This window comes from Panulirus ornatus, chromosome 22 (assembly GCF_036320965.1).
Source record: "Panulirus ornatus isolate Po-2019 chromosome 22, ASM3632096v1, whole genome shotgun sequence".
Taxonomy (NCBI): Eukaryota; Metazoa; Arthropoda; class Malacostraca; order Decapoda; family Palinuridae; genus Panulirus; species Panulirus ornatus.
Window position 1 is genome coordinate 4,990,662 of NC_092245.1, and position 16,225 is coordinate 5,006,886.

General features: G+C 49.7%; 1 protein-coding gene across 2 annotated transcripts in view; it reads left to right on the forward strand.

Annotated features, from left to right (window-relative positions):
* The window catches only part of LOC139756508 (3-oxoacyl-[acyl-carrier-protein] reductase FabG-like), a 74,248-nt gene that overhangs the window by 15,773 nt on the left and 42,250 nt on the right, over window positions 1–16,225 (forward strand). The window lies entirely within an intron of this gene.

A 16,225-nucleotide genomic window follows, 5' to 3' on the forward strand; every position in this document is an offset into this window, starting at 1 on the left:
TTGTGCTGGGGTTTGTGAGGGGGTTTGTGCTGGGGTTTGTGAGGGGGTTTGTGCTGGGGTTTGTGAGGGGGTTTGTGCTGGGGTTTGTGAGGGGGTTTGTGAGGGGATTTGTGCTGGGGTTTGTGAGGGGGGTTGTGCGGGGGGTTGTGAGGGGGTTTGTGCTGGGGTTTGTGAGGGGGTTTGTGAGGGGGTTTGTGAGGGGATTTGTGCTGGGGTTTGTGAGGGGGTTTGTGCTGGGGTTTGTGAGGGGGTTTGTGCTGGGGTTTGTGAGGGGGTTTGTGCTGGGGTTTGTGAGGGGGTTTGAGATAGGGTTCGTGAGGGTTTTTTTGCTGAGGCTTGTGAGGAGGTTGTGCTAGAGCTTGCGAGGGGCTTTGTGAGGGGATTTGTGCTGGGGTTTGTGAGGGGGTTTGTGCTGGGGTTTGTGAGGGGGTTTGTGCTGGGGTTTGTGAGGGGATTTGTGCTGGGGTTTGTGAGGGGATTTGTGCTGGGGTTTGTGAGGGCATTTGTGCTGGGGTTTGTGAGGGGATTTGTGCTGGGGTTTGTGAGGGGATTTGTGCTGGGGTTTGTGAAGGGATTTGTGCTGGGGTTTGTGCTGGGGTTTGTGCTGGGGTTTGTGAAGGGGTTTGTGAGGGGGTTTGTGCTAGAGCTTGGGCTGGGTTTGTCGAGGTTGGTGCCAGTAATGTGAGTATTCTTGGATGGCTGGGAGTGAGGTGCAGTGGAGGTGATAACATTTGAGTTGGTTTGTCAGTGTGAGCAGAGGTGGTGGTCTGGGGGCTAGTGTGAGCAGAGGAGGTGGTCCGGGGGCTAGTGTGAGCAGAGGTGGTTGGTCTGGGGGCTAGTGTGAGCAGAGGTGGTGGTCTGGGTGCTAGTGTGAGCAGAGGAGGTGGTCTGGGGGCTAGTGTGATCAGAGGTGGTGGTCTGGGTGCTAGTGTGAGCAGAGGAGATGGTCTGAGGGCTAGTGTGAGCAGAGGTGGTGGTCTGGGGGCTATTGTGAGCAGAGGAGATGGTCTGGGGGCTAGTGTGAGCAGAGGTGGTGGTCTGGGGGCTAGTGTGAGCAGAGGTGGTGGTCTGGGGGCTAGTGTGAGCAGAGGAGGTGGTCTGGGTGCTAGTGTGAGCAGAGGAGATGGTCTGGGTGCTAGTGTGAGCAGAGGAGATGGTCTGGGTGCTAGTGTGAGCAGAGGTGGTGGTCTGGGGGCTAGTGTGAGCAGAGGAGGTGGTCTGGGGGCTAGTGTGAGCAGAGGTGGTGGTCTGGGGGCTAGTGTGAGCAGAGGTGGTGGTCTGGGGGCTAGTGTGAGCAGAGGAGATGGTCTGGGTGCTAGTGTGAGCAGAGGTGGTGGTCTGGGGGCTAGTGTGAGCAGAGGTGGTGGTCTGGGGTCTGGGTTTATGCGTTGCTTGTTTCCTGATCATGACCAGGTTTGATCCTGCCTGTTTAAGGAATGTGTACCTTCCTGTACAGATAGGAAGGTTGTCCAGGGAAGGCGTTGTACAGGGAGAGATGTACAGGGGGACGTTGTACAGGAGAGACGTTGTGCAGGGGAGAGGTTGTGCAGGGGAGAGGAGGTACAGGGGAGTGGATTGTTGCGTTCTGCCTCCACCCTGACACATTAAAGGGTGTATAATCAGCCCATAGGGCCATTAAAACAGCTTCTGTTAACAGAGCGATTTGGGCCAGACATTCCCTCACCATCTGGCTAACATCTCCTGACAGCTGACGACCGTAATGATATACCTACCATTCCCTTCCTCACAAGATGATCAGATACCAAACACAGATAAAGATCTATAGAAATGTATTTATAACAGCAGAATAAACATGGCCTCTCGTAACATAAATATTACCATTTATTCTTGATACGTAGATCTTTCTCCATATTACTTTACTTAACATCACTCTGGCAAACTTACTGGCCTCAATTATATAACTTAAAGGTTTGAAATGACTGAGATGTGTTCAGATTACATTTACTTAAAGCTTTGTATCAAGTCCTCCTCTTATGGCCATTCCTGAGAGAGAGAGAGGCTTGACCTTGGCCTGTCTCCAGTTTCTATACAATTTCTCATAGAAAACTGAATGAGATATAATGGGTAACTATAATCTGTATGGGTAAATAGTTGTGATAATTGTAACACATTGTACAGAGGAAAGGTTGTACAGGGGAGAGGTTGTACAGAGTGAAGTTGTACAAGAAGTTGTACAAGGGAGGTACAGGGTAAGGTTGTACAGGGAGAGGTTGTACAGGGGAGATGTTGTACAGGGAGAGATTGCACAGGGGAGAGGTTGTAGAGGGAGAGGTTATAAAGGGAGATGTTGTACAGGGTGAGATTGTACAGGGGAGAGGTTGTACAGGGAGAGGTTGTACAGGGGAGAGGTTGTACAGGGAGAGGTTGTACAGGGGAGAGGTTGTAGAGGGAGAGGTTATAAAGGGAGATGTTGTACAGGGTGAGATTGAACAGGGAAAGGTTGTACAGGGTGAATTTTCACAGGGGAGAGGTTGTACAGGGTGAGATTGTACAGGGAAGAGGTTGTACAGGGAGAGGTTGTACAGGGGAGATGTTGTACAGGGAGAGATTGCACAGGGGAGAGGTTGTAGAGGGAGAGGTTATAAAGGGAGAGGTTGTGCATGGGAGAAGGTTGTAAGGGTGAGGTTGTACAGGGTGAATTTTCACAGGGGAGAGGTTGTACAGGGGAGAGGTCTTATCGTATGTTGTTCTCCAAGATGATCGGTGTCGTTGATCACGGTGACTGGCAGGTGTGTGTGTGTGTGTGTGTGTGTGTGTGGGGGGGGGGGGGGGGGGGGGGAATAGGGATGTTTGTGGTGGTCGTGGTTCAGGAGGGGGTGGGGGGTGCCATGGGGTCGGGGGCAGGCTCGGGTAGAGCCATGGGTTTCTGCCAGAGGTCACAGGGTTTAGGGGGAGCGGAATGATGAAGATACGTAATGTAGCTAGATAGATAGATATGTTTTTATGAACCACAACTACTTTTGTTGTTAGTTGAGACAGCACGACAGCTGAGGCCCTAATGAAGGCCATCCCATTAACGCTATATATATATATATATATATATATATATATATATATATATATATATATATATATATATATATATATATATATATATTATTTTGCTTTGTCGCTGTCTCCCGCGTTAGCGAGGTAGCGCAAGGAAACAGACGAAAGAATGGCCCAACCCACTCACATACACATGTATATACATACACGTCCACACACGCAAATATACATACCTATACATCTCAACATATACATATATATATACACACACAGACGAATACATATATACACATGTACATAATTCATACTGTCTGCCTTTATTCATTCCCATCGCCACCTTGCCACACATGCAATGACAACCCCCTCCCCCCTCATGTGTGCGAGGTAGCGCTAGGAAAAGACAACAAAGGCCCCATTCGTTCACACTCAGTCTCTAGCTGTCATGTAATAATGCATCGAAACCACAGCTCCCTTTCCACATCCAGGCTCCACAGAACTTTCCATGGTTTACCCCAGACGCTTCACATGCTCTGGTTCAATCCATTGACAGCACGTCGACCTCGATATACCACATCGTTTCAATTCACTCTATTCCTTGCACGCCTTTCACCCTCCTGCATGTTTAGGCCCCGATCACTTAAAATCTTTTTCACTCCATCTTTCCACCTCCAATTTGGTCTCCCACTTCTCCTCATTCCCTCCACCTCTGACACATACATCCTCTTGGACAATCTTTCCTCACTCATTCTCTCCATGTGACCAAACCACTTCAAAACACCCTCTTCTGCTCTCTCAACCACACTCTTTTTATTACCACACATCTCTCTTACCTTATTATTACTTACTCGATCAAACCACCTCACACCACATATTGTCCTCAAACATCTCATTTCCAGCACATCCACCCTCCTCCGCACAACTCTATCCATAGCCCACGCCTCGCAACCATATAACATTGTTGGAACCACTATTCCTTCAAACATACCCATTTTTGCTTTCCGAGATAATGTTCTCGACTTCCACACATTCTTCAACGCTCCCAGAATTTTAGCCCCCTCCCCCACCCTGTGACTCACTTCCGCTTCCATGGTTCAATCCGCTGCCAAATCCGCTCCCAGATATCTAAAACACTTCACTTCCTCCATTTTTTCTCCATTCAAACTTACCTCCCAGTTGACTTGACCCTCAACCCTACTGTACCTAATAACTTTGCTCTTATTCACATTTACTCTCAGCTTTCTTCTTTCACACACTTTACCAGACTCAGTCACCAGCCTCTGCAGTTCCTCACATGAATCAGCCACCAGCGCTGTATCATCAGCAAACAACAACTGATTCACTTCCCAAGCTCTCTCAACCACAACAGACTGCATACTTGCCCCTCTTTCCAAAGCTCTTGCATTCACCTCCCTAACAACCCCATCCATAAACAGATTAAACAACCATGGAGACATCACACACCCCTGCCGCAAACCTACATTCACTGAGAACCAATCACTTTCCTCTCTTCTTACACGTACACATGCCTTACATCCTCGATAAAAACTTTTCACTGCTTTTAACAACTTGCCTCCCACACCATATATTCTTAATACCTTCCACAGAGCATCTCTATCAACTCTATCATATGCCTTCTCCAGATCCATAAATGCTACATACAAATCCATTTGATTTTCTAAGCATTTCTCACATACATTCTTCAAAGCAAACACCTGATCCACACATGCTCTACCACTTCTGAAACCACACTATATATATATATATATATATATATATATATATATATATATATATATATATATATATATATATATATATATATATATATATATTTTGAGTGATCGGGGCCTGAACATGCAGGGGGGTGAAAGGCGTGCAAGGAATAGAGTGAATTGGAACGATGTGGTATACCGGGGTCGTCGTGCTGTCAAAGGATTGAACCAGGGCATGTGAAGCGTATGGGGTAAACCATGGATCTGGAGAAGGCATATGATAGAGTTGATAGAGATGCTCTGTGGAAGGTATTAAGAATATATGGTGTGGGAGGAAAGTTGTTAAAAGCAGTGAAAAGTTTTTATCGAGGATGTAAGGCATGTGTACGTGTAGGAAGAGAGGAAAGTGATTGGTTCTCAGTGAATGTAGGTTTGCGGCAGGGGTGTGTGATGTCTCCATGGTTGTTTAATTTGTTTATGGATGGGGTTGTTAGGGAGGTAAATGCAAGAGTTTTGGAAAGAGGGGCAAGTATGAAGTCTGTTGGGGATGAGAGAGCTTGGGAAGTGAGTCAGTTGTTGTTCGCTGATGATACAGCGCTGGTGGCTGATTCATGTGAGAAACTGCAGAAGCTGGTGACTGAGTTTGGAAAAGTGTGTGGAAGAAGAAAGTTAAGAGTAAATGTGAATAAGAGCAAGGTTATTAGGTACAGTAGGGTTGAGGGTCAAGTCAAATGGGAGGTAAGTTTGAATGGAGAAAAACTGGAGGAAGTGAAGTGTTTTAGATATCTGGGAGTGGATCTGGCAGCGGATGGAACCATGGAAGCGGAAGTGGATCATAGGGTGGGGGAGGGGGCGAAGATCCTGGGGGCCTTGAAGAATGTGTGGAAGTCGAGAACATTATCTCGGAAAGCAAAAATGGGTATGTTTGAAGGAATAGTGGTTCCAACAATGTTGTATGGTTGCGAGGCGTGGGCTATGGATAGAGTTGTGCGCAGGAGGATGGATGTGCTGGAAATGAGATGTTTGAGGACAATGTGTGGTGTGAGGTGGTTTGATCGAGTGAGTAACGTAAGGGTAAGAGAGATGTGTGGAAATAAAAAGAGCGTGGTTGAGAGAGCAGAAGAGGGTGTTTTGAAGTGGTTTGGGCACATGGAGAGGATGAGTAAGGAAAGATTGACCAAGAGGATATATGTGTCGGAGGTGGAGGGAACAAGGAGAAGAGGGAGACCAAATTGGAGGTGGAAAGATGGAGTGAAAAAGATTTTGTGTGATCGGGGCCTGAACATGCAGGAGGGTGAAAGGAGGGCAAGGAATAGAATGAATTGGAGCGATGTGGTATACCGGGGTTGACGTGCTGTCAGTGGATTGAAGCAAGGCATGTGAAGCGTCTGGGGTAAACCATGGAAAGCTGTGTAGGTATGTATATTTGCGTGTGTGGACGTATGTATATACATGTGTATGGGGGGGGGGGGGTTGGGCCATTTCTTTCGTCTGTTTCCTTGCGCTACCTCGCAAACGCGGGAGACAGCGACAAAGTATAATATAAATAATTCTTCAAAGCAAACACCTGATCCATACATCCTCTACCACTTCTGAAACCACACTGCTCTTTCCCAATCTGATGCTCTATACATGCCTTCACCCTCTCAATCAATACCATCCCATATAATTTCCCAGGAATACTCAACAAACTTATACCTCTGTAATTTGAGCACTCACTTTTATCCCCTTTGCCTTTGTACAATGGCACTATGCAAGCATTCTGCCAATCCTCAGGCACCTCACCATGAATCAAACATACATTGAATAACCTTACCAACCAGTCAACAATACAGTCACCCCCTTTTCTAATAAATTCCACTGCAATACCATCCAAACCCGCTGCCTTGCCGGCTTTCATCTTCCGCAAAGCTTTTACTACCTCTTCTCTGTTTACCAAATCATTTTCCCTAACCCTCTCACTTTGCACACCACCTCGACCAAAACACCCTATATCTGCCACTCTATCCTCGAACACATTCAACAAACCTTCAAAATACTCACTCCATCTCTTTCTCACATCACCACTACTTGTTATCACCTCCCCATTAGCCCCCTTCACTGAAGTTCCCATTTGTTCCCTTGTCTTACGCACTTTATTTACCTCCTTCCAAAACATCTTTTTATTCTCCCTAAGATTTAATGATACTCTCTCACCCCAACTCTCATTTGCCCTCTTTTTCACCTCTTGCACCTTTCTCTTGACCTCCTGCCTCTTTCTTTTATACATCTCCCACTCATTTGCATTATTTCCCTGCAAAAATCGTCCAAATGCCTCTCTCTTCTCTTTCACTAACAATCTTACTTCTTCATCCCACCACTCACTACCCTTTCTAATCTGCCTACCTCCCACGCTTCTCATGCCACAAGCATCTTTTGCTCAAGCCATCACTGCTTCCCTAAATACATCCTATTCCTCCCCCACTCCCCTTACCTCCTTTGTTCTCACCTTTTTCCATTCTGTATTCAGTCTCTCCTGGTACTTCCTCACACAAGTCTCCTTCCCAAGCTCAGTTACTCTCACCACTCTTTTCACCCCAACATTCTCTCTTCTTTTCTGAAAACCTCTACTATTCTTCACCTTCGCCTCCACCAGGTAATGATCAGACATCCCTCCAGTTTCACCTCTCAGCACATTAACATCCAAAAGTCTCTCTTTCGCGCGCCTATCAATTAACACATAATCCAATAACGCTCTCTGGCCATTTCTCCTACTTACATACGTATACTTATGTATATCTCTCTTTTTAAACCAGGTATTCCCAATCACCAGTCCTTTTTCAGCACATAAATCTACCATTTCCATTTACAACACTGAACACCCCATATATATATATATATATATATTATATTATTTATTTTATTATACTTTGTCGCTGTCTCCCGCGTTTGCGAGGTAGCGCAAGGAAACAGACGAAAGAAATGGCCCAACCCCCCCCATACACATGTATATACATACGTCCACACACGCAAATATACATACCTACACAGCTTTCCATGGTTTACCCCCAGACGCTTCACATGCCTTGATTCACTCCACTGACAGCACGTCAACCCCGGTATACCACATCGCTCCAATTCACTCTATTCCTTGCCCTCCTTTCACCCTCCTGCATGTTCAGGCCCTGATCACACAAAATCTTTTTCACTCCATCTTTCCACCTCCAATTTGGTCTCCCTCTTCTCCTCGTTCCCTCCACCTCCGACACATATATCCTCTTGGTCAATCTTTCCTCACTCATTCTCTCCATGTGCCCAAACCACTTCAAAACACCCTCTTCTGCTCTCTCAACCACGCTCTTTTTATTTCCACACATCTCTCTTACCCTTACGTTACTCACTCGATCAAACCACCTCACACCACACTTTGTCCTCAAACATCTCATTTCCAGCACATCCATCCTCCTGCGCACAACTCTATCCATAGCCCACGCCTCGCAACCATACAACATTGTTGGAACCACTATTCCTTCAAACATACCCATTTTTGCTTTCCGAGATAATGTTCTCGACTTCCACACATTCTTCAAGGCCCCCAGAATTTTCGCCCCCTTCCCCACCCTATGATCCACTTCCGCTTCCATGGTTCCATCCGCTGCCAGATCCACTCCCAGATATCTAAAACACTTCACTTCCTCCAGTTTTTCTCCATTCAAACTCACCTCCCAATTGACTTGACCCTCAACCGTACTGTACCTAATAACCTTGCTCTTATTCACATTTACTCTTAACTTTCTTCTTCCACACACTTTACCAAACTCAGTCACCAGCTTCTGCAATTTCTCACATGAATCAGCCACCAGCGCTGTATCATCATATATATATATATATATATATATATATATATATATATATATATATATATATATATATATATATATATATATATATATATAAAGGATACCTTACCTTCGAATGCAATTTGGTTTAGGTATGTAGATGATGTTCTTTGTGTTTGGCCAACAAATGAAAATTTACAGATATTTCTCCCCTTACTTAACAATTTAGTACTTTCCATCACATTTACTGTAGAAAATGAAAATAATGGTATGTTACCACTTTTATATTGCATGATCCATAGGCAAGGAAACAAGTTTAAGTTTAGCATATACAGAAAACCTTCCAATGTATACTCATATATCCATTATTACTCATCTCAACATGACAGAGTTAAATTATCATCATTTCAGTCTATGTTCCATAGGGCATTACGTATTTGCAGTCCAGAGTTTATTGATGATGAGTTTGAGAAGATATATTCTATTGGATCCAAGTTAAAGTACCCTAGATCTTTCATTGATAAGTCCCTAAGTTAGCAAAGAATTCATTTTGTAGAGTTGAGCCCAAACTCCCATTGACACCAAGAATCTTTTATTTCTCCCTTTTAATAATGATTTTACTGTACTTCCCATGTTGCTTTAATCCTTTAATGTAAATGTTGCCTTCAGCAACAATAATACTATAAAGAATATCTTAATCAGGAATTCCCCAGAAAATTCTCTTGGATGCATCTATAAAGTGCCACGTAGAAATTGTGATAAGTTGTATGTTGGTCAGACTGGTAGGGATCTTTCTGTTAGACTTAAGCAACATAAATATAGTATAAGAACGGGACAAAAATCAAATGCCTTGTTTAATCACGTTAAAAACTCTGATTGTTGTACTGACTGGAGTAATGCCATCTCAGTTATTAACTCTAACTCTATTACCACGAGAAATACCATTGAATCTTCTATTATCAAATACACAAGGAATTATAATCTTAATATTAATGATGGTCTATACAAATTAGATAAATTCATTTTTGATTAAATTTGTAAGATAAATTTATGAACACTCGTTGTCTGTCTTGGACAATCACATGTTTACCAAATGGAGTCCTAGCTTCTTCTCTTCGATGTATATCAACTGACTGTTATATTTCTCTCTTGTGTCTCCCCTGATGATTGATTATTACAAGAAAGTGCACTTGGGAATTTATCTCGGTTTATTTTCCCCGTGGACTCATAGGAATATATACATATATATTGGCAAAGAGGATATATGTGTCAGAGGTGGAGGGAACGGGTTTGGATGGTATTGCAGTGAAATTTATTTAAAAAGGGGGTGACTCTATTGTTGGCTGGTTGGTAAGGTTGATTTAATATATGTATGACTCATGGTGAGGTGCCTGAGGATTGACAGAATGCTTGCATAGTGCCATTGTACAAAGGCAAAGGGGATAAAAGTGAGTGCTCAAATTACAGAGGTATAAGTTTGTTGAGTATTCCTGGGAAATTATATGGGAGGGTATTGATTGAGAGGGTGAAGGCATGTACAGAGCATCAGATTGGGGAAGAGCAGTGTGGTTTCAGAAGTGGTAGAGGATGTGTGGATCAGGTGTTTGCTTTGAAGAATGTATGTGAGAAATACTTAGAAAAGCAAATGGATTTGTATGTAGCATTTATGGATCTGGAGAAGGCATATGGTAGAGTTGATAGAGATGCTCTGTGGAAGGTATTAAGAATATATGGTGTGGGAGGCAAGTTGTTAGAAGCAGTGAAAAGTTTTTATCGGGGATGTAAGGCATGTGTACGAGTAGAAAGAGAGGAAAGTGATTGGTTCTCAGTGAATTTTGGTTTACGGTAGGGGTGTGTGATGTCTCCATGGTTGTTTAGTTTGTTTTTGGTTGGGGTTGTTAGGGAGGTGAATGCAAGAGTTTTGGAAAGAAGGGCAAGTATGCAGTCTGTTGTGGATGAGAGAGCTTAGGAAGTGAGTCATTTGTTGTTCGCTGATGATACAGAGCTGTTCGCTGATTCGGGTGAGAAACTGCAGAAGCTGGTGACTGAGTTTGGTAGAGTGTGTGAAAGAAGAAAGCTGAGGGTAAATGTGAATAAGAGCAAGGTTATTAGATACAGTAGGGTTGAGGGACAAGTCAATTGGGAGGTAAGTTTGAATGGAGAAAAGCTGGAGGAAGTGAAATGTTTTAGATATGTGGGAGTGGATTTGCCAGCGGGTTGAACCATAGAAGCGGAAGTGAATCATAGGGTGGGGGAGGGGGCGAAAATTCTGGGAGCGTTGAAAAATGTGTGGAAGTCGAGAACGTTATCTTGGAGAGCAAAATTGGGTATGTTTGAAGGAATAGTGGTTCCGACAATGTTATATGGTTGCGAGGCGTGGGCTATAGATAGAGTTGTGCGGAGGAGGGTGGATGTGCTTGAAATGAGATGTTTGAGGACAATATGTGGTGTGAGGTGGTTTGATCGAGTAAGTAATAATAAGGTAAGAGAGATGTGTGGTAATAAAAAGAGTGTGGTTGAGAGAGCAGAAGAGGGTGTTTTGAAATGGTTTGGTCACATGGAGAGAATGAGTGAGGAAAGATTGACAAAGAGGATATATGTGTCAGAGGTGGAGGGAACGAGAAATGGGAGACCAATTGGAGGTGGAAAGATGGAGTGAAAAAGATTTTGAGTGATCGGGGCCTGAACATTCAGGAGGGTGAAAGGCGTGCAAGGAATAGAGTGAATTGGAGCGATGTGGTATATCGAGGTCGACGTGCTGTCAATGGATTGAACCAGGGCATGTGAAGCGTCTGGGGTAAACCATGGAAAGTTCTGTGGGGCCTGGATGTGGAAAGGGAGCTGTAGTTTCGGTGCATTATACATGACAGCTAGAGACTGAGTGTGAACGAATATGGCCTTTGTTGTCTTTTCTTAGCGCTACCTTGCGCACATGAGGGGGGAGGAGGTTATCATTTTATGTGTGGTGGGGTGGCGACGGGAATGAATAAGGGCAGACAGTATGAATTGTGTACATGTGTATATATGTATATGTCTGTGTGTGTATATATATGTGTACATTGATATGTATAGGTATGTATATTTGCGTGTGTGGACGTGTATATATATACATTGTATATGGGGGTGGGTTGGGCCATTTCTTTCGTCTGTTTCCTTGCGCTACCTCGCAAACGCGGGAGACAGCGACAGAGCAAAATGAATAAAAAAATGATATATATATATATATATATATATATATATATATATATATATATATATACATATATATATATATATATATATATATATATATATATATATATATATATATATATATATATATAGATAGATAGATAGATAGATAGATAGATAGATAGATAAATGTGTGTGTGTGTGTGTACACAATATATTAAGTGTTTTACATTAAATGTGTTTGTACGAGCCACAGGAGTGATAACATATGGCAGAAGATCGTCAGGAAGTGCTATTCCCGCATCCCATGTCTTGAGCCAGAATTTGTGTAGTGTTTGTGTTATTGTGTGTGGGATCGGCCAGTAGCCAGGAGAACCGACCCACGTCTCCCTCCTCACTGTACTTGACTAACGTTAACCTGTCTCTAGCATGACCAGACCCTCAAGGCTCAGTATTGCTTGGAATTTTCATCACTGCTCGACCATTACTGCTCGACCATTACTGCTCGACCGTCACTGCTCGACCATCACTGCTCGACCATTACTGCTCGACCATTACCCCGTCAGTGTTAGCGGGGCGTATCCCGTCAGTTTGCCTGTGTCTCTGAGGTGAAGGTGTGCAGTTGTGGTGGTGGTCGGTGCCTGACCATGTCTTCCGGGCGGTGGGTGGTGGGCGGGAGTGTGTCATGCAGGTGGACGGGGTCGTTCTTTGTGCCTGGCATGGCTTGGTTAGGCTTGTGTTGTCTCAATTGTTTTACGGGCGGAGTGGTGAGTGCACGGGTATGGCCGTGTGTTTACCTGAACAGTTGGAGATTTTGCCGTGTAAGGCTGCCTACCTTGGCTAGGGGGGCCTCTCCCAGCACGTGTGGGGCAGGTCTGCGCTGGGCCTCTCCCAGCACGTGTGGGACGGGCATGTCTGCACTGTGCCTCTCCCAGCACATGTGGGGCAGGTCTGCGCTGGGCCTCTCCCAGCACGTGTGGGGCAGGTCTACGCTGGGCCTCTCCCAGCACGTGTGGGACAGGTCTGCTCTAGGTCTCTCCCAGCACGTGTGGGGTGGGCAGGTCTGCGCTGGGCCTCTCCCAGCACATGTGGGGCAGGTAGGTCTGCGCTGGGCCTCTCCCAGCACGTTTGGAGCGGGCAGGTCTGCGCTGGGCCTCTCCCAGCACGTGTAGGGCAGGTAGGTCTGCACTGGGCCTCTCCCAGCACGTGTGGAGCGGGCAGGTCTGCGCTGGGCCTCTCCCAGCACATGTGGGGCAGGTCTGCTCTGGGCCTCTCCCAGCACATGTGGGGCGGGCAGGTCTGCGCTGGACCTCTCCCAGCACATGTGGGGCTGATAGGTCTGCGCTGGGCCTCTCCCAGTACGTGTGGAGCGGGCAGGTCTGCGCTGGGCCTCTCCCAGCACGTGTGGGGCAGGCAGGTCTGCTCTGGGCCTCTCCCAGCACGCGTAGAGCGGGCAGGTCTGCGCTGGACCTCTCCCAGCACATGTGGGGCTGATAGGTCTGCGCTGGGCCTCTCCCAGTACGTGTGGAGCGGGCAGGTCTGCGCTGGGCCTCTCCCAGCACGTGTGGGGCAGGCAGGTCTGCTCTGGGCCTCTCCCAGCACGCGTGGAGCGGGCAGGTCTGCACTGGGCCTCTCCCAGCACGTGTAGGGCAGGTAGGTCTGCACTGGGCCTCTCCCAGCACGTGTGGAGCGGGCAGGTCTGCGCTGGGCCTCTCCCAGCACATGTGGGGCAGGTCTGCTCTGGGCCTCTCCCAGCACATGTGGGGCGGGCAGGTCTGCGCTGGGCCTCTCCCAGCACGTGTGGGGCAGGTAGGTCTGCACTGGGCCTCTCCCAGCACGTGTGGAGCGGGCAGGTCTGCTCTGGGCCTCTCCCAGCACATGTGGAGCGGGCAGGTCTGCGCTGGGCCTCTCCCAGCACATGTGGGGCGGGCAGGTCTGCGCTGGGCCTCTCCCAGCACGTGTGGAGCGGGCAGGTCTGCTCTGGGCCTCTCCCAGCACGTGTGGGGCGGGCAGGTCTGCGCTGGGCCTCTCCCAGCACGTGTGGAGCGGGCAGGTCTGCTCTGGGCCTCTCCCAGCACATGTGGGGCGGGCAGGTCTGCGCTGGGCCTCTCCCAGCACGTGTGGAGCGGGCAGGTCTGCTCTGGGCCTCTCCCAGCACATGTGGGGCGGGCAGGTCTGCGCTGGGCCTCTCCCAGCACGTGTGGGGCGGGCAGGTCTGCTCTGGGCCTCTCCCAGCACGTGTGGAGCGGGCAGGTCTGCGCTGGGCCTCTCCCAGCACATGTGGGGCGGGCAGGTCTGCTCTGGGCCTCTCCCAGCACGTGTGGGGCGGGCAGGTCTGCTCTGGGCCTCTCCCAGCACGTGTGGGGCGGGCAGGTCTGCCTGGCTCTCCGCACTGTGGAGCGGCAGGTCTGCGCTGGGCCTCTCCCAGCACATGTGGGGCAGGTATGTCTGCACTGGGCCTCTCCCAGCATGTGTGGGGCGGGCAGGTCTACTCTGGGTCTCTCCCAGCATGTGGGGCGGCAGGTCTACTCTGGGTCTCTCCCAGCACTGTGTGGGCGGGCAGGTCTGCGCTGGGCCTCTCCAGCACGTGTGGCGGCCAGGTCTGCTCTGGGTCTCTCCCAGCCTGTGGATCGGGTATGGTCTGCGCTGGGCTTCCCAGCATCGTGTAGGGGCGCGCTGCATGTTGTTCAGCGTGTGGAGCGGCGAGTCTGTGCCTCTCCAGTGTTGGAGGTGTTGACGGGTACAGTGGGGCGGTCTGCCTGGGCTCACCATGACTGTGGTGGGCAGTCTGCGGTCACAGTGGGCGGGATGTCTGTGTCAGGTGTGGAGCGCGGAGTTTCGTCAGGCCAGCCGTTGGGAGTGGTCTGTCGGGCTTCCACATGTGGACGGCGGTCTGCTGGGCCTCTCCAGCAGTGTGGCGGAGGTCGCCTGGGCCTCTCCCAGACGTGTGAGGCGCAGGTCTCTGGTCTCCAGCAGTTGCAGTCTGCTCTGGCCTCCCCCACATGTGGAGGGAGGTCTGCGCTGGCCTCTCCCAGCACATGTGGGCGAGTTCGGCTTCCCAGACATGTGGGCGGGCAGTCTGCCTGGCCTCTCCACAGGTGGGCGGTCAGGTCTGCGCTGGCCTTCCAGCACGTGTGGGGCAGTACTGGGTCCAGCGTGCGGGCAGTCTGCCGGCCTCTCCCACATGTGGAGCGGGCAGGTCTGCCTGGGCCTCTCCCAGCATGTGTGGGCGTAGGTCTGCCTGGGCCTTCCGATGTGGGCGGGCAGGCTGCCTGGCCCTCCAGATGTGGGCGGCAGGTCTGCGTGGGCCTCTCCCAGCATGTGTGGGGGGCAGTCTCTGGCCTTCCAGCACGTGTGGGCGGTAGTCTGCTGGGCCTCTCCCAGCACTGTGGAGGAGGCAGGTCTGTGGCCTCTCCCACCATGTGCGGCAGGTCGCGCTGGGCTCTCCGCATGTGTGGGCGGGAGGTCTGCGTGGCTCTCCCACTGTCATGTGTGTGGGGGGGCAGGTCTGCCTGGGCCTCTCCGCCGTGTGGGAGGTATGCTGCTGGGCTCTCAGCACGTGTGGACGGCAGTCGCCTGGCCTCTCACACTTGGACAGGTTCTGGCCTCCAGCACTGTGGAGTCTCGCTGGGCTCTCCAGCATGTGGAGGGCGCTGGTTCTTGCTCTCCAGATGTGGGTAGTCTGCCTGGGCCTTCAGACGTGTGGGGGGTGGGAGGGGCAGGTACGGGTATGCAAGCACTGGAGTCTGCGCTAGCACTCAGACAATGGCGGGCAGGTCGCTCTGGGCCTCTCCAGCCTCGTGTGGGGCACGGTGAGTCTGCCTGGGCCTCTCAGCACAGTGGAGAGGTAGGTGTGTAGGGTACACGTGTGAGCGCAGGTCTGCACTGGGCCTCTCCCAGCACGTGTGGAGCGGGCAGGTCTGCTCTGGGCCTCTCCCAGCATGTGTGGGGCGGCAGGTCTGCTCTGGGCCTCTCCCAGCACGTGTGGGACGGGTAGGTCTGCGCTGGGCCTCTCCCAGCATGTGTGGGGCGGGCAGGTCTGCACTGGGCCTCTCCCAGCACGTGTGGGACGGGTAGGTCTGCGCTGGGCCTCTCCCAGCATGTGTGGGGCGGGCAGGTCTGCACTGGGCCTCTCCCAGCACGTGTGGGACGGGTAGGTCTGCGCTGGGCCTCTCCCAGCATGTGTGGGGCGGGCAGGTCTGCTCTGGGCCTCTCCCAGCACGTGTGGGACGGGTAGGTCTGCGCTGGGCCTCTCCCAGCATGTGTGGGGCGGGCAGGTCTGCACTGGGCCTCTCCCAGCATGTGTGGGGCGGGCAGGTCTGCGCTGGGCCTCTCCCAGCATGTGTGGGGCGGACAGGTCTGCTCTGGGCCTCTCCCAGCACGTGTGGGACGGGTAGGTCTGCGCTGGGCCTCTCCCAGCACGTGTGGGGCGGGCAGGTCTGCTCTGGGCCTCTCCCAGCACGTGTGGGACGGGTAGGTCTGCGCTGGCCTCTCCCAGCCCGTGTGGGGCGGGCA